The 21,369-nt window shown below is 37.0% G+C and overlaps 1 long non-coding RNA gene across 2 annotated transcripts in view; it reads left to right on the top strand.

Moving 5' to 3' along the window:
- Nucleotides 1-21,369, top strand: part of LOC129049756 (uncharacterized) — a 57,436-nt gene that overhangs the window by 10,820 nt on the left and 25,247 nt on the right. For both annotated transcript variants that reach the window (XR_008513064.2, XR_008513063.2), the window contains exon 2: nt 12,127-12,234. This is a non-coding gene — a long non-coding RNA (uncharacterized LOC129049756). The remainder of the gene's footprint in view (nt 1-12,126; nt 12,235-21,369) is intronic.

Raw genomic sequence — 21,369 nt, forward strand, 5'->3', positions numbered from 1 at the left:
GTATCTGCCTCTCCTTAAATGCTTATTCAATATGAGATAAGAATTTAGTCTTGACCAAGGTGGCCTCTACATTTCCCTCAGCTTGACTAAACTTTAGGCAGGCTTCTTCCGTCCTCTAGACACCTGATATCTCTAACCAAGGCTCTTACGGAATCAAGAAAATCTAACTACAGAGGTTGCTTCCCTCCCTTTCTGTAGAGCATTTACTTTAATTGAACATTCTTTCTCTGTCACCTTAAGATGTAAACCTATCTAAAAGTTTCATATCAGTTTTAGAATCCAGTGCTGCTTTCACAAGCGCCTAGGAGCCACCCTTTTGAAGTGTAATCATCTACAAAGAGAGAAGAAGCATGTCTATCTTCCAGTCTTTATGGAAGGGTAGGAGGCTAACTTAGATGGGCACCTTACTCTAAGTTGTAAAATGACCTTCTGTTATGAAGACATAAGGAAGTTTAATTTTCCTCTGGGTAAATCCAATTAGCAAAAAGATGACCTACCATGGCCCACCCTAGCACTTAAATACTCTGCCGTTTGTTTCAGTGAAATTCAGTTCAAACTGTGTTCTTGTCTCACTCCTTTATTGCAAAAGTCTTAAAGTATTGTTTACATTTTTAACTTTGTCTGGTGCAATTTCTGCTTTGACAGTCACAGATAACTGTCTTTGATCCCCTTGGAAGCACACATAATGGAAATAGCTGATTGGGTATGCTGAATCTTTCTTGTCACTGAATGTTGGAGAATACAGTGACTAGAGAAAATGAAGTTTACTACAAAGGCTTCAGCAAGAGACTGGAGGACTTCCCACTCTAGACAGGTGGCTCACAGTAGGGAAGACTAATTTATTTTCTCTGCTTGCAGGACTGCAGACATCAATGAAGATTCAGCATAAGGACCTGAGCCCTGATGTATAAGTGAATACATGAATAATTAAACAAACAAAAGCTTTCTCACAGTGCCCTGAAAAACAATAGAGAAAGATAATACAAGAAAATGTTGTACAAAATCTATAAAGTAGAGCTGCTATAAGAAGGCAGCTGACTACATGATTTCTCAAGAAAAAAATAGAATAAATAAATTGATGTTACATTTAAGGATCTAGCATTCAATGCTTTATTGGAGTTAATGATCTGAAATAGTGGAGTAGAATACTAACTGAAAGAATTTTGCTGAAATACAAAGAAAATAGAGAAAAAGAAGAAAAACATGAAGGAAATCTTAGGAATCTAATAGGAAAATATGGGAAACCTAACAAGTGTATGAGTGATATAAATAAAAATAATATATGAAAAACGAATTAATAGAAAAAATATTTTTGGCCAGGCATGGTGGCTCACGCCTGTCATCTCAGCACTTTGGGAGGCTGAGGCGGGTGGATCATGAGGTTAAGAGATAGAGACCATCCTGGCCAACATGGTGAAACCCCATCTCCAGTAAAAATACAAAAATTAGTTGGGCGTGGGGGTGCGTGCCTGCAGCCCCGGCTACTCAGGAGTCTGAGGCAGGAGAATCGCTTGACCTTGGGAGGCGGAGGTTGCAGTGAGCCAAAATCACACCACTGCAATTTGGCCGGGTGACAGAGCGAGACTCTGCCTCAAAAAAAAAAAAAATATATATATATATATATATATAAAATATATATATGTATATATACACATATATTTATATATTTATCTAAAGAAGGATTAATATATATAATATGTATATATACATATAAAGAAGAATTAATATACACACATACATATAAAGAAGGATTTATATATATATATGTGTGTGTGTGTATATATTTATCTAAAGAAGGATTCACTCCTAAGTTTGAAAGCTTCATGTAGTTTTTGAAAATAAAAATAATTCCAAGGATAAAGAGAAAATATCACATTGTCTAAATAAAAGAATAAATTAAAAAGAAGGAAAAAGATATTAGATATCACTGCCTAATGTATTGAAACCCTTGAAGCTTGAAGACTTCGGAATATTATCTACACACTGTTGTGACAGAAATTTGAGGAGAGGAACATAATAATACTATACCTGGTAAAGACATATTTTCATGGTTAGTGTGGAAAGTAGATATATGTGATTAGGCAAGGCTGTGGAGAGTATACCCTAGGTTTACCAAAAGGAAATGTTCATGAAACAGTTACTGTCAACAAGAAGATATAGGAAATGAACCAAAAATACTTCAAAGTGAAAAAGATAAAAAGGGAGAAAAATAGTGTTAAATTGTAAAACTTTTTATATTTTTATATTACTGAAAGAAATGTAAAATGTCACATCCTTTTGATATGTCAATATGGTACTCAATAATTAAGTCTGAGTTTTTTCCTTTTAATATCAAGAACAAGGCAAGGATATCTTTTGTCACCACTGGATGACTACTGTTTTTGTTTGAACCAGGGCTTGATTCATTCACAAAGAAGACATTGGTGTTCCAGGAATGCATACAACCAAGGAACACTATAGCAAGCTTTCTTACTCATGTTACTGACTTAGGTAATCAGAAACAAACAGAAAGAGAAGGGAACCTATAATTTCTTTTCTTATAATTCCTGCCTTACTCAACAATAAACCAAAGCCGGAGAGAACTAGTAGAATACATACATATCAGGAAGCAAAAAGAGTTGAGTTAGTTGGGTCAGTATTTCTGCTGTTCTGGTATGAAATGTACACAGATGCATGTATGAGTTATGCAATATAAATTTATTCTAGAATAATTTTAATAATTTGACATATGGGATATATGATCTTATGTTTGCATTTGAAATTAGTGTTGCACAAAATAGAGGTAAAGAGTAATACTCATGTTAACAATTTAGCATTTTAATTGTTCTTTACTTAGAATAACATTATAGAGCAAACATAAATGACATTGGCAAATTGAAAGAGAAAATACAGTGGAAGGAATAAAGCTTTATATTTCGGTACAGTTAAATACACTTGGTTTCTGCTTTTATATATATATATATATAATTATACTTTAAGTTCTAGGGTACATGTGCACAACGTGCAGGTTTGTTACCTATGTATACATGTGCCATGTTGGTGTGCTGCACCCATTAACTTGTCATTTACGTTAGGCATATCTCCTAATGCTATCTCTCTCCCCTCCCCCAACCCCACAACAGGTCCCGGTGTGTGATGTTCCCCACCCTGGGTCCAAGTGTTCTCATTGTTCAATTCCCACCTATGAGTGAGAACATGCGGTGTTTGGTTTTTTGTCCTTGTGATAGTTTGCTGAGAATGATGGTTTCCAGCTTCATCCATGTCCCTACAAAGGACATGAACTCATCATTTTTTTACGGCTGCATAGTATTCCATGGTGTATATGTGCCACATTTTCTTAATCCAGTCTATCATTGTTGGACATTTAGGTTGGTTCCAAGTCTTTGCTATTGTGAGTAGTGCCGCAATAAACATACATGTGCATGTATCTTTATAGCAGCATGATTTATATTCCTTTGGGTATATACGCAGTAATGGGATGGCTAGGTGGTTTCTGCTTTTTGAACATAGATCACCTAAGAGATTATGTAGCTGGCCCTGACCACATACAGACTCCAGGGAAACCAAATCTGCATCTGAAATACAGATTGTAACTCCATTATGTTTAACAGAATGCTGTATATGTAGTCTATATGTTTGTGCTTAATTTCCTGTCCTATGGAAAATGTTCCCACCTGACTTTAACTTTCCTAAAGTGAACTAAAATGTGAAGGTTTCTTCTCACATTTCAACCTCCCAGTGAATTAGATTGTTTTGAACAATATATATTTAGAATTACCAATGACAGTAAGTAAAATTCCTATAATGGATCACACAAAAAATCCCCCTGTAATAGCTGGTATGTTATCATTCCCATTATTACCTTATATTACATAGCACAGTGAATGTAAATATTGGGAGATTATGTAGATATATTTAATTTAATCACCAGCACGCCAGACTAATTTTTGTACTTTTTTGTAGAGATGGAATTTTGCCGTGTTGCCCAGGCTGTTCTCCAACTCCTGGGCTCAAGTGATCTGCTCACATCACCCTCCCAATGTGTTGGGATTATAGGCTGAGCCACTGCTCCCAGCCATGGATACCATTAATAACACAGTTTTCTCTAGCTGGTAACAGTAGAAGCAATCACAAAATTCAGAGAGAAAAAGTATATGCACTCATCCTAATTTAAAAGAAGGAAAAGAGCAGGGGAGAAAAAATTGAGAGGCCCCTAGAAGCTGAGAGCAGCCCTTTGCTGATGACGGCCATGAAATGAGGATTTTCAATCCATAAAAGCAGAGAATTGGATTCTTCCAGCAAAATGAATGAGCTTAGAATCAGATTTTTTTAAAGCCTCCAGGTGAGAATTTAGCCCAACTAAAACCTCGAATTTGGCATTGAGAGACCCTACACAGAAAAGCCAAATGTCTGATCTATGGAAAAATAATAACTAATGCATGCATATAGAAAATAATAATCAGATGTGTTTTTAGTTCAATAAGTTTCTGGCAATTTGTTATGCAGCAAAGAAAACTAACACATTGATAATCATTTTTACTTACAGAAAAAGCAATGTCACATGGCTTAATCAAGTAGATTTGTGTGTTATTCCTAAAATATGAAAATTGAGCAAGATAATAAAGTATTTTGGGTATTCTCTCAAGATATTGTTTATGCTTTGACTGCATTGGACTACTGTGTTGCTCTTTTGACAGCCTATATGCATAGCCTGACTCTTACCTACTAATTAGAATTATTTCTAGATTTTCATGTGTCTTAGTCCAATTTGTTTTGCTGTAATAGAATAGCATAGGCTGGACTATTTATAGTGAGCATAAATTTATTTGGCTCACAGTTCTGAGGGCTAGGAAGCCCAAGACTGGGGCTGCATCTGTCCAGGGATTTCTTGATGAGTCATCCCCTGGCAGAAGGTGGAATTGGGAAGGGCAAGACAGGGAAACAGAGAGAGAGAAACCAAACAGGGGCCAAGTTTGATCTTTTATAAGGAAGCTACTTGAGTAATAATGCCCCCACTTTTGTGGTAATGACATTAACCCATTCATGAGGGTGGAGCCCTCATGGCCCAACCACCTCTTAAAGGTTTCATCTCTTATTACTGTTGCAATGGCAATTACATTTCGACATGAGTTTGAGAAGGGAAAACAATTCAAACCAGAGCATCATGTGCTAGACTTTTAACAATTTTAAAAAATATTAGATGGCAGGCTGGGCGCGGTGGCTCACGCCTGTAATCCCAGCACTTTGGGAGGCCGAGGCAGGCAGATCACGAGGCCAGGAGATCACGACCATCCTGGCTAACACGGTGAAACCCTGTCTCTACTAAAAACACACAAAAAAAATAGCCAGGCGTGGTGGTGGGTGCCTGTAGTCCCAGCTACTTAGGAGGCTGAGGTAGGAGAATGGCGTGAACCCGGGAGGCAGAGCTTGCAGTGAGCCGAGACCTCGCCAGCCTGGGTAACAGAGCAAGACTCCATCTCAAAAAGAAAAAAATTAGATGGCTATAGTATTGCAGAATTTTTTTGATAATTTAAGAAAAATTTCTATAAGCTGTCAGGTAGGTACATTGTCGGTAATGTTATTGCACAGCCTACTAATGCAACATGAGTCTTGTCTAGAAAAATAGAATAAAGCTGCTCATTTAAAGTGAGATAAGAATGATGAAAGATATATAAAAAGGTAAAGCTTCTTTTCTTTATTCAGTTTATTTATTACTTTCATCAGGATAGTCACTAAAACTATCTTTTGAGACTTACTAAAGGTAAAACTGAACATATGCTTTATAATGGTAGTTGGTTTTAACTTGGTGAAAGACAAAGGAAAACCTGTTCTATTATTGAAAGGACTGAGTCCCATAGAAATATTTATTTAGTAGCTCTTCCAAGTTTATGCTTCATTGATTAGATACTCATTGTAAAAATATGTTTTTTATGTATTAATATGTGCTCTGATAACTGCTATTTATATGTTTAATAGTGTTTATTATCCTGTTGTTTCCATAAGTGTAAACAAAATGAGTGGACAGAAATGTACAATGAAACAGGTGGTGAAAATAGTGTTGATACAATGAAAGACTTTATATCCACAAGAACTAGACTTTTGAGGACAGAAAAATAAAAATACTACTTCTTATAGAAAATATTTGATTTAAAAATAAACAATAAAAATAAGGCACTTACACCAACTTTTTAACTTTGTTATTCTTTCTCAGCAATATGGCTGAATTATCAATATCAAATGTCATTCTGTTTTTCAGAAGATATAGATGGAGACAACCCCTTTGAAATAAATAAGTTTCTTTTGTTTCTGTGGTAGCATGCGTTGATTATGTATTCTATCTGTCTTTCACTGCTGTGGGGGAATGTTTGATTGTCCAATAAGTACAACATATTTTGTGTCCAAAATGTAATTTTTGAATAAAGCTCACAAAAATTGTGCTTCTCCACAGCTGACAAGAAAGGAGACAGACTATTAAGTGTAGACTCTTTTCCCAAGTGGATTTCAATAAAATTTAATTTAATCATCCCCTGTAGGTTTGCTCATTTATCTTGATGATCAGTATATTTGACACTTCTATTCTGGAATATCTTTTATGGTTCACTATATCTTAAAGCTTCACTCCAGTTGGTAGGTAATCTATTTTGCCAAGGCAATGGATTATAAATAAAACAAATTGTGCTATATATACTTTGAAATAGCCTGAGTCTGGTTTCAGGACAAAGCAAAATGATTACATTCCTAAAACCATAAAATATATATTTTAGATACTCCCAATCACTATTTGTTAATATGGTTTTTAGGTATCTAGCCATAGACATTTAATAAAATTCTAGGGGCCAACATTAATAAGAAGAATCAAAAAAATAAATAAATAAAACAAGAGGAAATTGACTTTTTGGAGAGCATGGACACATTTGTTGTCCATAGGGAACTAACAGACAGCTTCCAGTGATATCAATTCAAGAAAAAAAAATAGGAGCAGGGAGTGAGAATGTCATCTGTCAACCCTGAAAATGATTTTGGTTAAAATAATGACAACAACAACAAAACTAAGTATCAAATAGCATCAAAAATGATATCACATATTCCATTTCATCATCAGAAATTAAAAGAAAATATTCTTCTTACCTGAGCAATTTATTGATGAGAGGGCAGAGTAAGTTAAAAAAATTGTTGCTATACATTTTTCATCGTTTTTAGATAAGACATAAATGCACAAACAATTGTTGAATATCTAGCATCAAAAGAACAGAGAACAGAAGTATAACATTTTATTTTCTTAATTTCCTATTTTAAAAGATTTCAGTTACCTTTATAGTATTAAAAATGAGAATATATTAAATGCCATTGAATGGTGCATTTTTAAATGGTTAATGTAATGGTTAATATCAGGTGTCAATTTGATTGGATTGGAGGATGCCTAGATAGCTGTTAAAGTATTGTTTCTGGGTGTGTCTGTGAGGGTGTTTCCAGAAGAGATTGACATTTGAGTCAGTGGACTGGGAGAGGAAGTCCCACCCTCAATGTGAGTAGGCACCATCTGATCTGCTGCCAACAGGGCTAGAACAAGGCAGGCAGAAGGAGGTGAGATAAGCTGACTTGCTGAACCTTCTGGTTTTCTTCTTTCTCCAGTGCTGGATGCTTCCTTTCACTCCTCCCCTTGAACCTAAGACTCCAGGTTTTTCAGCCACTGGGCCCTTAGACTTACACCAGTGGTCTGCCAGGGGCTTTTGGGCATTCAGCCACAGACTGAACTTCCCTGCTTTTGAGGCTTTTGGACTCTGATTGAGCCACTACCAGCTTCTTTCTCCCCCAACTTGCAGACTACCCATCCTGGGACTTCACCTTGTGATCCTGTGAGCCAATTCTCTCTAATAAACTCCCTTTCACATATATATATATACTATTAGTTCTTTCCCTCTGGAGAACCCTGAACTAATACAGTTAAAATGGTGAATTTTATGTCATTTGTATTTTGACACAATACCAGAAAGTTAATTCACATACTTTGGATGAAAACATATTTTTTCCCTAAGTTCAATAAGAAGTAACTTGTACAATTATAATTACAGGGCTATTTCAGGACCCAGGGCTGCACTAAGACATTTCTACCACTAGCAATATGTGGATATTAATCACTTAATATGTGGCTACTGCCACTAAGCAACTGAATTTTAAATTTTATTTTAATAAATTTGATTTCAATTAAATTTAAATTTACAACATAAAGTAATTTTTATGGCACATAATTTTTATTAAACCATATACTACTGTTCTGGTAAGATCTCATTTTACTTTAACTGTTGCATTATGTGATATTGCTATACTGTGGTGTACCTGTTAGATGCATACTTTATTTACAGTAATAAACAGAAAAAGGATATTTAACTATTTTTTGCCTATTGATTGATTTAATTTGTATAATATTTTCTATATGCTGATGTAAAATTGGCATGTGATGATTTTAATATTTTATTCAGATGGCATGAATTACACTGATACCTATGAAAATTATCTATGATAATTAAATTGAAATAATTATAATTAATTACATTGTAACAATTACTTTTACACTTAATTAAAATTTATGTGTGAACATATTCATAAATTAAAACAAAGACATACTGCCAATGTTTAACTGAGCATAAATACAGAAGCTAGTATAAAGACTGGAACTTGCAAGTAAAATAAAAACTGAAAAAAGATACATCAAAAACTTTATAAAAAGGCTATAGCAATGTGCTGTGACAGTACCCAACACAAAGGCTGTTATGTAAAATGTTTTGAGATAATTATGTGTAGAACATTAGGACATATTTAATGCATTTCATAAGAAATTTCCTCCCAAAATTCAAACAAGAATTGATAAAATTAGTGAGCAAAAATTGGAAATAAATGGTTAATTAAAATGTTTGAATAATTTTAAAGGAATCTAAAATTGTAAATTAGATTAGCTATAATCTAATCATGGATTGTAATAATGGATTCCTGAATATATTAATGGATTCCTGAAGAGAAAAAGAAAAACAGTTTTAGGTGAAGGTACAGTAAGATAGATTAATTATGAAAACTTTGTTTAAAAAATTATGAGTAAGAGTAATAAAAATATTTTACAAAATGTAAACAATTTTAATTTGAGCATGAAACATTTGTCTGTAGAACAGAAACCTTTCTAAAAATATTCAGTATAAACTAAGCCAAAATCCAAAAATTACTATTTTCTGTAGCTTTAGATGAGTTTTATATGATGTTCTCCAATAATACTTCGTGTATCTTTGTTTGTATTACTTTAATCAACCATGTAAATAATCAAATTCATGTCATGAATATTCTGGAATTATATCTATCAATGAGGAATTTTAGTGACATATGAGGAAATTAGCTTTTATTTATTTATTTTTTTCCAACTTTAGGTTCAGGGGTACATGTGCAGCTTTGTTACACAGATAAACTTGTTTTATGAGGGTTTGTTGTACAGATTATTTCATGACCCAGGTGTTAAGCTTAGTATTCACTAGTTATTTTTCTTGATCCTCTCCCTCGTCCCACTCTCCACTTTCCAATAGGCCCTAGTGTGTGTTGTTCCCCTCTATGCATCTATGTGTTCACATAATTTAGCTGCCACTTATAAGTGAGAATGTGTGGTATTTGATTTTCTGTTCCTGTGTTAGTTTGCTAAGTATAATGGCTTCTAGCTCTATCCATGTCCCTGAAAAAGACATGACCTCATTATTTTTTACGGTTGGATGGTATTCCATGGTATATATGTACTACATTTTCTTTGCCCAGTCTATTATTTATGGACATTTAGGTTGATTCCATGTCTTTGCTACTGTGAACAGTGTTGCAATTAGCATAGGCATACATGTGTCTTCATAATGATTTACATTCCTTTGGGTAAATACCCAGTAATGGGATTGCTGGGTCAAATGGTATTTCTGTGTTTAGGTCTTTGAAGTATCACCACACACTCTTCCATATAATTATGGATAGTTGCATATAATGATAGTTAGTGACATTAGGTCAAATATCAGGGCTATTTGTAGTTTTGAAGTGAGAGAAAAATAATTTATTGATGTGTTCTACTGTATAATGCATAATACAATATTTGTGATGCTATAAAAATTATGCAGTTTAAAATGTGTCTCAAATTTATAAACAAATGCTATAAATTATTACCAATTTATGTCACTATTGATAGCAAAAGAAGACAATGACCATCCTTTTTTGGCTTCTTTGTCAAAGCTCATTGGTTGAATTTTGTAAGAGTTTTATAAAGATTAACTATATTGTTACAGCTAATTTTAAATTTTCTTTTAATAAATTTTAGGAGATAGATATGAGGTGCACAACTTTATGAATGTAAGTAACGCCAGGGAATTGAATGGTTAAATGCTAAATTTTATGTTACATATATTTTACCATGGTAAAAAATTTTGAATACTCAAAATTGTCAAATAGTCAATAATCAAAGGTTGATTTTTATCATAAAATTAGTAGTTTTTGATAAATTATCAATACCAACAAAATATGGCACTGTGATTTATGTTTCTCACTGAGCTATTGCTGTATAGGAATAAAATAGATTTAAAATTCTAAGCAAAGGAAAATTTATTTGTATCCTATCCAGACAGGTACAAAAATGCATGTTGAAACCAAAACCTTTATAATAAAATTTGATAATAAGAAATAAATATGCTGAGATTTTGAAAGAAAATTTGTAGACACTTGAAAGATATTAACATTAATAATTACAAAGAAGGTTGCAGTTATTTCTGTCAGATGACAGTATGCTATTGATACAATGATTTTATGGAGGGTTGAAATTTGAAGGGATGCCCTCTTTGTCTTTACTCCAAGGATTTATATATCACTATTATTATAAGACCCTATCTTTCTCATAATATCATGAATTGTCTTTGTGTTTGATACTTTCTGCATGTTGATAAATTTTGTTTTGGCCTCTTCTAAATACCAATATAAAAACATTTTTATTTATGGAAATTCTGGATATATAGTATAATTCCAAATTATTTTGTTTTTTTCTAAGTACTTTTCATTATTTATTTATTTTTTATTTAGATTCAGAGGGTACATGTGCAGGTTTGTTACATTACGTGATGCTGAGGTTTGGGCTTCAGTTGAACCTATCATCCAAATAATGAACATAATGATGGCAGTGGCTGCAGCAAGGAGGTATGACTGGGGCTGCGCACTACATGGAGCTGGTGGGAGCCCCACCTTCCTTGGGGGTCTATAGCCACCCAAACTGTGGTTGTGAGTCCGAGTCTCCTTGTGCTTTTAGGGGATCCAGGAACAGGCAGGATCTGCCCTCTGGGTGCAGCTGCAGTGAGACCTGGGCCTCCCACTCCACAAAGCAGGAAGGAGCTGGGGACAAGAGGGAGCCCTGCTTCTTCTGAGTTGGTGGGATGGGAGCTCGTAGGTGCAGCTGTGGGTGCCCTCCCAGGTGCAGGACCTGGGCATCTCTGCAGCCTTCATGCTTGGATGCCCCAATGAAGGACCCCATCATCCGTGTAGGCCGAGGGGTGTCTGCTCCAACTGCCTGCTCTACTCCTGGCACCCACTCCTATCTCAGAGTGGGGCTGGGGCCAAGCCCTGGGCCCATGAATGTCAGCAGGAGGTGAACAGAGTCCTAGGCAGAAGGGGGCAGGGTTCCCAATAAGCCCCCACCCTCAGGCCAGAGATGGCCTGAAGGCTGGGGGCTGGGCTGCAAGACCCATGGACTGGAGTGAGAACTCATGGTGCCTCTTCCACGACCGCCCATGGCCGCCCATGGACCAATGGGTACACACTTTCCCCCATCTGAGGTCCATAAAAGCCCTGGGCTCAGCAAGAGCAGGGCAGAGGATGGCCACAGGACAAAGAGGAGCTACCCTCTGCTGAGAGCTTCAGAGACCTGCAGAGATGTCCAAATGTCTTGCCTGCAGAGAGGAGTCACCCTCTCCAAGGCCTCTTCTCTACTGAGAATTGAACACTCCATAGGAGGACCTGCCTACAGAGAGTAGCTACCCGCTGTGGGTCTCTGAGCTGTTCTAACACTAAAAACTCTTCATATTTTTCACTCTTCATTTGTCTGTCTTTGTACCTCATTTTTCCTGGATGCAGGATGAGAACTCAGCACAGGCGCTGCAGCCACAGAGGTTTCCAGACAGAAAAACTGACACCCCCGAGATCCTGTAACATTTTGGAGGCTCATCTGGGATCTGCGGAAGGGTGAGTAAAAGCAGCTCTGCTTTCTGTCTTTTCTTTAGGAGTCTCTGAGCTCCACAATAGTCAAGATGAAGGAAAAATACTGGGCCTCTGTCAGCCAGTAAAAGCGACTACTATGGCTGGACTTAAGACACAGGACAGGCTTGCTGGGGAGAACGCTGTCAATCCTCCATCACCCTCAGGTGTTGGAAATATTGGCTTTGTTCTAATCCAGTTTCCTTTCACAAAGGGAAGCTGTCACTTGGGACCAGAAGGAGGTCTTGGGGCATCCAAAGGTATCTGGCTGAGGTCACACCTTGTTATGCAAAGGCCCCTGGACTAACTTCAGTCCCCAACTGCCTGTTAGGGTGTTGGCACTAGGATCTTTAGTCTTTCCTGTCATTGTTTCCTTCACAACTGTCATGGTTCCTATCTCTTTTATATACAATGTTAAATGTTAAGGGTGTCGTTGCAAACCAGAGATATTATGGTGTAGAATGAGCATTTGGCTTAGTCATCGAAAATATGAAATGGAAGGTCAAGAGTAGCACAGATGAAGCAAAGTGTGCTTTGGTATCTGCAGTAAATTTGTAAGAAAATGTTTTTGTCATTTCCAGTTTAGTGCCAAGCATCTTGAGGCACAAAAAAGCATTACCTCAGGAAGGAAGCTTTTCTGTAAACACGAGGGAAAATGGTCCAAGGTCCCTATGAGCAGGCCTTCTTTGCCTTGCAGGGTAACCCAGACCTTCGCCAACATTGTCTGATTGATTCAGCGTCCTAGTACCCATCTCAGGAGAGTCTGCAAGGGGCAATCCCAGGGAACTGAGGAAGAAAACCCCAAAGTTACATCCAGCAGGGAATCAACTCACTCTGGTCCTTCCTATCTAGGTTGTTTCTCAAGCTTACCCCAGCCTAGGAATCCTGGTTTTAGGCAGGTTCCACTCTCAACTGCCCCTGTAACAGGTGCCTGGTGAACATGGCCCCATTAAGGTCCAGGTCCCCTTTTCTCTTCAGGACTTAAGTCAAATTAAGGAGTATTTTGACTGGTTTTCAGATGGCCCTGATAAATATAAAAAGACTTTCCAGAGCTCAGCCCAAGTGTTTGAACTCTTTGTATCAAACCCTGACCAACAGTGAAAAACAGGCCACTCCTGGCAAGTGGCAGAGCTTTACATCTTGTATAGGGTCAGGGAAGGGGAGGAGCCTTATCCAATTGGAAAAACAGCAGTACTATTGGAGGACTCTAAATGGGACCCCAATAATGAAAAAGGACAATGGAAGAAGAAACTTTCAGGTGTGCATATTGGAGGGCTTGTGAAGGACTGGGACTGGACCTTTCAATTGCACTGGGCTATCCATGGTGGATCATGGACTAGATGGGAGTCCCACTGCCTTCCTGAAAAAGCTAAGAGGAGTCTTGGTAAAATGCACCCCTCCATCTCCTGATTCAATAGAGTGACAGCTGGTCCTAGGAGATGAGTTTATTACTCAGGCAGTCCCTGATATTAGAAGGAAGCTGAAGTGGCAGAAACAGGTCATAGGACCAGATAGTGCTTTGAAGGACCTCCTGACAGTGGCCACCATAGTCTTTTACAATAAGGATCAGAAAGCCCAAGAGAGGGAAAGGAGCTGTAAGTGATTGGCTTAAAGAAAAAAGGCTCTAATAGTCACCTTACAGGCTCACAAACCCCAGAGTTCCTAAGATGCACCTGTTGACTGCTGCAAACGTGGGCCATTAGAGGGCAGACTGTTCCCAAGACACAAGTTGGTGGGTCTAGGGCTGGTCTCCCTAATGGTGCAGCAGGACTGATGGGTCCTGTGGTTCCTTTCCCTGGCTTTGGTGATTCAGACTGCCATCACCATCTAGGAGCCCCAGGGATCAAGGGAAGGAGGATGGACCTCCTCCTGAAATTGAGTAGACCTGGATGTCTGTCTGTTTCTCTGTGTAGATATATATGTGTCATGTGTGTCATGTTTCTATAAAAGAGCTCTGATTGGCTTAAAGAAAATAAGTGCTTAGATCAAATGTGAAAGGAAAAATAAAGCTGTAATGCCTTTTAATTCATGGCTATCACTCTAGTGGAACAGGAAGCATGGGGTAGCATGGACTTATAAAGCTCATAGTAGGCCATTGTCTCTGGAAGGGAAACATGAAGTGGCACTGGTGTCCACCTAAGGTCAGAGATGTCTGACACTCCAAGATTGAATCCCAAAGGGGGATGTGCGGGGGGATCCTATGGACCTCAACCTCTCTCAAGAGGATTCTGTGGCAAAGGTTCTGAGGTCTAGTACTAAACCCTTCTTAGAACTTTCTCTCACAGTTGCAATACTGTATGGCCCCAATATTGTATGGAATCTGAAGTTTACTGTTGAATGGCAAAGTGGAATGGCATTGAATGTGTCCAGGCTTTTGTGCTGCTGTTCTAAACAGGGAGCCTGGTTAACATGTGATGTTCTCTTTAGTACTGTTTGGCCCTACTGTTCTTTGGAATCTGGGAAGATGGGGCCTTTAAATCAAATTGCCATGATTTAAAGCAATTTGTGAACCCAAAATTTTGGTTCACAATCTTCATTGGATTATCTATTGGGGCAAACAAAGTAATACCAGTGAGCTTGTATTGCTATCTCATGACTTAGGATTCCAAGCTATTGAATCTTAGTTTGTGTGTGTGTGTACATGTCCAGATGTGTTTATTTGTACACTTATTGTTATATGTTGTGTCTATCAAATTGGCTTATAAGTGAAGGGACACTCATAAATTAAGAAGTAATTGTCAGCATATGTTTTTGACTGAATTTATATGTGTCTACCATTATAACATGTAATAGAGACTACTGAAAATAGACTTACATGCAAGATGTGTAAGGAAAGTAAAATGTGTCTTTAGTAAAATAATATAAGAATACCTGAGAATGTAAATTTTTGCCTAGTTCGCAGGGTTTAATGATTGTTTTAAATCAGATAAGATAAACCTAAAGGCTAAAACAAGTTATGGAAGGTTTATAAAAAATTAATTTTGTAAAAGGAACCCTCTGTGTGAACATATTGACTAAATTTTTAAAAAATCATATTTGGTTTTTCACAAACTGAACATTGGAATAAAAGCACAACAGGCATTTCTTGAGGATTTCTGTGTAAGGTTTTACTTAAAAAAATGGGGGTGGCATTAATAGACTAGTGCAAGGGTGAAATTTGGCTCCCTCTTGAATAAAATTTTTGTGCAGTGAAAGATTTTTGTGTGCAAACTACCAAAAAATGAAGGGGAGGACAAGAGACAGGTTATTTGGAAAACTAGGTCTTCCCTCTTAATGAGTAAAGGTTTTTGCTTTTTAAAATAAATTTGAGCCATCATTGGCTAAATGAATATCTTATGATAACAGGAAATTCTGTTAAGTGTTTTGAGCCTTTTCAGCTTCAAAATTGTCTTTCCTAACCCCTAAATTTGGGTGCTACACAGGGTCCCTTGAGTGTTCAAAGGAGAAGTAAACAGGATTATTTGACATGTTTAGTTACACAGGATTGTTGAAATAAGGTAGTGTTTCATCTTCAGGTTATGTTTTAGAGAAAAATGTCAATGTGTGTTCCAAAATTGACTGGGATTTCTAGAGTTTTGTTGTCTGAGTTTGTGTTATCAATCATAATTAAGCTTATTGTGTTAGGTTTTTGCATGTCACAGAGGTGACCAAATTTCTTTGTCAATTGTGTTTTTGACTGTGTCTACCCTAGGACATTTTGACATCCACAGACAAATGTTGTCTTGTTTTGACCCCCTTCAAAGGATAGATTATAACCCTAAAGTGCAAGTTTCTGATAATTTTGAAGATTGTGAATAGGAGTTGACTGTGTGAACTCAACTATTGAAAGACTAATCTTTTTTGACTTTTTGCTTTTTGCGTGGAGCAATGCTGATCTTTATGTTCTGTTTTTTAGAATTGATAACATTTCTCTTTTGAGCTATTTTTAGCTTTCGACAAATCTAGGGTGAACCAACCAGTGATCTCTGACTGCAGCTCAGAAGAAACAGGGATGGGCCATCAAACTCCAAATAGTCATTCAAATTGTGCTTCACACGATGGCTCCCTTGTACTGGGGATCCTTAGACAGGCCTCTGAGAGAGAGACCTAACTGTCATTTTCCTGAAACAACACCCTTTGTTAGCAAGAAGCTGTTAAGAGCAGTCATCGTCCCTATCCTAACAGCAGTTAGGTGTGCAGATCTTGGAGAGGAGTTGGAGCCAAGCCCCAAGGCAATGAATGGCAGTGGGAGGTGAACAGAGTCCTGTGCCCATGACCACCCATGGACCAGTCAGCACAGACTTCCTCCTCTCTGAGGTCCATAAAAGCCCTAGGCTCAGCCAGAGAAGGGCAGAGGATGGCCAGAGGACAAAGAGGGCAGAGTGACGATGGGATGGGACAACCAGCTGTAGAGACGAGTACCCTCTCTGCTGATAGCTGGAGACATGAGCAACCAGCAGAGAGGATCTACCTTCTTTGCTTAGAGCTTCAGAGACCTGCAGAGATGTCTGAATGACTTGCCTGTGGAGAGGAGCCTTCCACTCTACGGCTTCCTCTCTGCTGACAGCTGAACACTCCATGGGATGACCTGCCAACAGAGTGGAGCTACCCACTGTGGGTATCCTCTGAGCTGTTCTAACACTGAATAAAACTCTTCATATTCTTCACCCTTCATTTGACTTTGTACTTCATTCTTCCTGGATGCAAGACAAGAACTCAGGCAAATGCACCATGGCCACAGAGGTTTCCAGCCAGAAAAATCCACACCCCTGATATCCTGTAAAAATACTATTCAATGGTAGTTTTTCAACCCTTGGCCTCCTCTCTGCCTACCCCTTTTGAAGTCCCCATGGTCTATTGTTCCCACTTTTTATCTGAGTGTATCCAACATTTTCTTCTCGCTTGTAAATGGGAATATATATTTGGTTTTCTGTTTCAGCATTAATTTACTTAGGATAACTACCTCCAGCTGCATCCATGTTGCTGCAAAGAATATTCTTTCTTTTTTATGACTGTGTAATAATGCGTGGTTTAAATGTAAAACATTTTCTTCATCTAATCCACCATTAATAGGGATCTACATTGATTTCATGCCTTTGCTATTGTGAGTAGTGCTGTCATAAACATGTGAGTACAGATGTCTTTTTTGTAGAACAATTTATTTTCCTTTGGGTATATATACGGTCATGGGATTTCTGGGTCAAATGATAACTGTATTTTTAGTTCTTTGAGAAATCTTCTTACAGCTTTTCAGAGAGCCTGAACTAATTTACAATGCCATCAACAAAGGGCAGGCATTCCTTTTTCTTAACAACCTTGACATCATCTGTTATTTTTTGACTTTTCTTTATTTTTTGAGACAGGGTCTCATTCTGTCACCCAGACTGTCATGCAGTCGTGTGATCTTAGCTCACTGCAACCTCTGCCTCCCAGGCTCAAGTGATTCTCCTGCCTCAGCCTCCTGAATAGCTGAGATTACAGTTGCATGCCACTACTCTCTGGCTAACTTTTTGTATTTTTAGGAGAGATGGGGTTTCACCATGTTGGCCAGGCTGGTCTTGTACTCCTGACCTCACAATATCCACCTGCCTTAGCCTCCCAAAGTGCTGGGATTACAGGTGTAAGAGACTGTGCCTGGCCTTTTTGGCTTTTTAATAACAGTCATTCTGACTGGTATGAGATGGTATCTCATTGTGGTTTTGATTTGTATTTCTCTAATGATTAGCAATGCTGAGTGTTTTTTCATGTTTGTTTGAGAAGTGTCAATTCATGTCCTTTCCCCACTTTAAAATGGGGTTATTTTAATCTTTCTTGTTGATTTGTTAAAGTTCCTCATAGTTTCTGGATATTAGGCCTTTGTCAGATGCATGGTTTGTTAATACTTTCTCTCATTCTGTAGGTTTCTCTCATTCTCTCATTCTGTTAAGCTTGCTGATAGTTTCTTTTGCTGTTCAGAAGCTCTTAAGTTTAATTAGGTCCCAACTGTCAGTTTTTGTTTTTGTTATGTTTCCTTTTAAGGACGTAGTCAAAAATTCCTTGCCTAGGCCAACGTCCAGAAGAGTATTTCCTACATTTTCTTCTGGAATATTTATAGTTTGATGCATCTTGAGTTACTATTTACATGGTGATAGGTAGAAGTCCAATTCTTCTGCACATGGTTAGTCAGTCTCTCAGCACCATTTACTGAATAGGATGTCCTTTCCCCATGGTTTATTTTTGTCAACTTGGTCAAAAATCAGTGGGTTGCAGGTATGTGGCTTTACTTCTGGCTTCTCTATTATGTTGAATTTTTTTATATGTTTATTTTTGTATTAGTATCATGCTATTTTGGGTAACATTGCCTTATAGTGTAGTTTAAAGTCATGTAATGCAATGCCTCTAGCTTTGGTTATTTTGCTTAAGATTGCTTTGGCTATTTTGACTATTTTTTTATTTCATATAAATTTTAGAACAGATTTTCTCTAATTCTGTGAAGAATAACTTTGATAATTTGAGAGGAATTGCATGGAATCTTTGGATTGCTTTTGAGGCATTATGAACATTGATTCTTCTAATCCATAAGTAGGGAATGTTTTTTTCATTTGTGTCATCTATGATTTTTTTCAGCAATATTTTGTAGTATTCCTTGTAGAGATATTTTACTTCCATGGTTAGACATATTCCTAGGTATTTTATTATTTTTGTGTTTTTTTGTAAATGAGATTGTATTTTTGATTTGGTTCTTAGCTTGAACATTATTTATGTATAGAAATGCTATTGAGTTTTGTACATTGGTTTGGTATCCTGAAACTTTACTCAAATCGTTTATCAGGTCTAGGAGACTTTTGGCAGAACCTTAAGGTTTCCTAGGTAAATAATTATGTTTTCAGTGAAGAGAGATAATTTGACTTCCTCTTTTCATATTTGAGTGCATTTTACTTGTTTCTTTTGCCTGATTGCTTTTGGCTAGGATTTCCATTTCTATATTGAATAGAAATGATGAGAGTGCCATCCTTGTCTTGTTTCAGTTCTTGGGAAGAATGATCCCAATTTTTGTCCATTTGGTATGATATTGGCTGAGGGTTTGTCATAAATGGCTCTTATGATTTTGAAGTACGTTCCTTCAATGCTTAGTTTTTGTGGATTTTTATCATGAATGGATGTTGGATTTTATCAAATTCTTTTCCTGCATTTATTGAGATAATTATATGGTTTTTGTTTTTAATTCTGTTAATGTGGGAAAATGCATTCCTTTGTGTGTGTGTGTGTGTGTAAGTTAAACCATCCTTGCATCCAAGGAATAAAGCCCACTGGATTGTGGTCAGTTTTTTTTTTTGATGTGCTGCTGAATTTGGTTTGCCAGTATATTGTTGATAATTTCAGAATCTATGTTCAGCAGAGATATAGGTCTTTGGTTTCATTGTTGTTGTGTTTACAAGAATTTGGTATGAGGATAATAGTTATTTCATAGAATGAGCACACCTGTAATCCCAGCACTTTGGGAGGCCGAGCGGAGCAGATCACAAGGTCAGGAGATTGAGACCATCCTGGATAACACAGTGAAACCCCATCTTTACTAAAAAATACAAAAAATTAGCCGGGCGTGGTGGTGGGCACCTGTAGTCCCAGCTACTCAGCAGGCTGAGGCAGGAGAATGGCATGAATCCAGGAAGCAGAGCTTGCAGTGAGCAGAGATCACGCCACTGCACTCCAGCCTGGGAGACAGAGCGAGACTCCGTCTCAAAAAAAAAAAAAAAAGAATGAGTTAGGGAGAAATTGCTCCTCCTTGATATTTGGGAATAGTTTCAGTAAGATTGGTATTAGGTCCATTTTTTGTGTCTGGTAGAATTTGGCTCTGAGTCTATCTGGTCCAGGGCTTATTTTGGTTAGTATAATTTTTATTGCTGATTTAATGTTGTAATTCATTATTAATGTATTCAGAGTTTTTATTTCTTCCTTGTCCAATCTTCGGAGGTTGTGTGTTTTTCAGAATTTATCCATTTTCTTTAGATTTTCTACTTTGTGCACATAGAGATGTCCCTTGTAGTCTCTAATGATTTTTTATATTTCTGTAGAGTCAATTGTAATGTCACCTTTGTCATTTCTAATTGTGCTTATTTGGAACTTGTCTCTTTTTTTCTTTGTATTTATTTAGTTATGGGTCTCTGGATTTTGTGTGTCTTTTTGAAAAGTAACTTTTGGTTTTGATCACCTATCTGTTGTTTCTTGGTCTCAATTGTGTTTAGTTCTGCTCTAATTTTAAATATTGATTTTCTTCTGCTAGGTTTTGGTTTCATTTGTTTTCATTTTGCTAGTTATTTTAGGTGCAATGTTAGGTTGCTATCAGAGAGCTTTCTACTTGATGTAAGCACTTAGTGCTATAAACTTTTCTCTTAACACTGCTTTTGCTGCATCCCAGAGGTTTTGGTACATTGTGTCATCATTTTCATTTATCTCAAAGAACTTTTTTTATTTCTGCCTTAATTTTCTTCAGGAGCAAGCTGCTTTGTTCTCATGTATTTGTGTGATTTTGAGCTTCTCTTGGTATTGGGTTCTATTTTTATTCCATTGTGGTCTGAGAAAATACTTGGTATGATTTCATTTTTTTTTTAATTTCTTGAGACTTGCTTTATGACTGAGCATCTTCTGTGTGGATAGGAGAAGAATACATACTCTGTAGTTGTTGGGTAAAGTATTCTGTATATGTCTGGTAGATCCAACTGTCCATGAGTAGAGTTTACATTTAGCATTTCTTTGTTAGTTTTTTTGCCTCAGTGATCTGGCTAATGCTGTTAGAGAGGTGTTGAAGTCTTCCACTGTTATTGTGTGCCTTTCTAAGTCTTTCTTAGGTATAGGAGTAATTATTTACAAATCTAGGTGCTTCACTGTTTGGTGCTATTTATTAAGTATACTTAAATTGACTTGTTGAATTGAATCCTTTTTCATTAAGTAATTCATTTCCTTGTACTTTTCTATTGTTGTTAATTTAAAGTCTCTTTTATCTGATACAAGAATAGCATTCCCCATTCTGTATGATAGAACTTTCTCTATCCCTTATCTTTGGGCCTATTGATGTAATTACATGTGAGATGGCTCTCTTGAAGACAGATGGTTGTGTCTTTTTGTATAAATCCAATATGCCACTCTGTGTCTTTTAAGTGAAGC

Source organism: Pongo abelii, chromosome 15 (genome assembly GCF_028885655.2).
Source record: "Pongo abelii isolate AG06213 chromosome 15, NHGRI_mPonAbe1-v2.0_pri, whole genome shotgun sequence".
NCBI classification, from domain to species: domain Eukaryota; kingdom Metazoa; phylum Chordata; class Mammalia; order Primates; family Hominidae; genus Pongo; species Pongo abelii.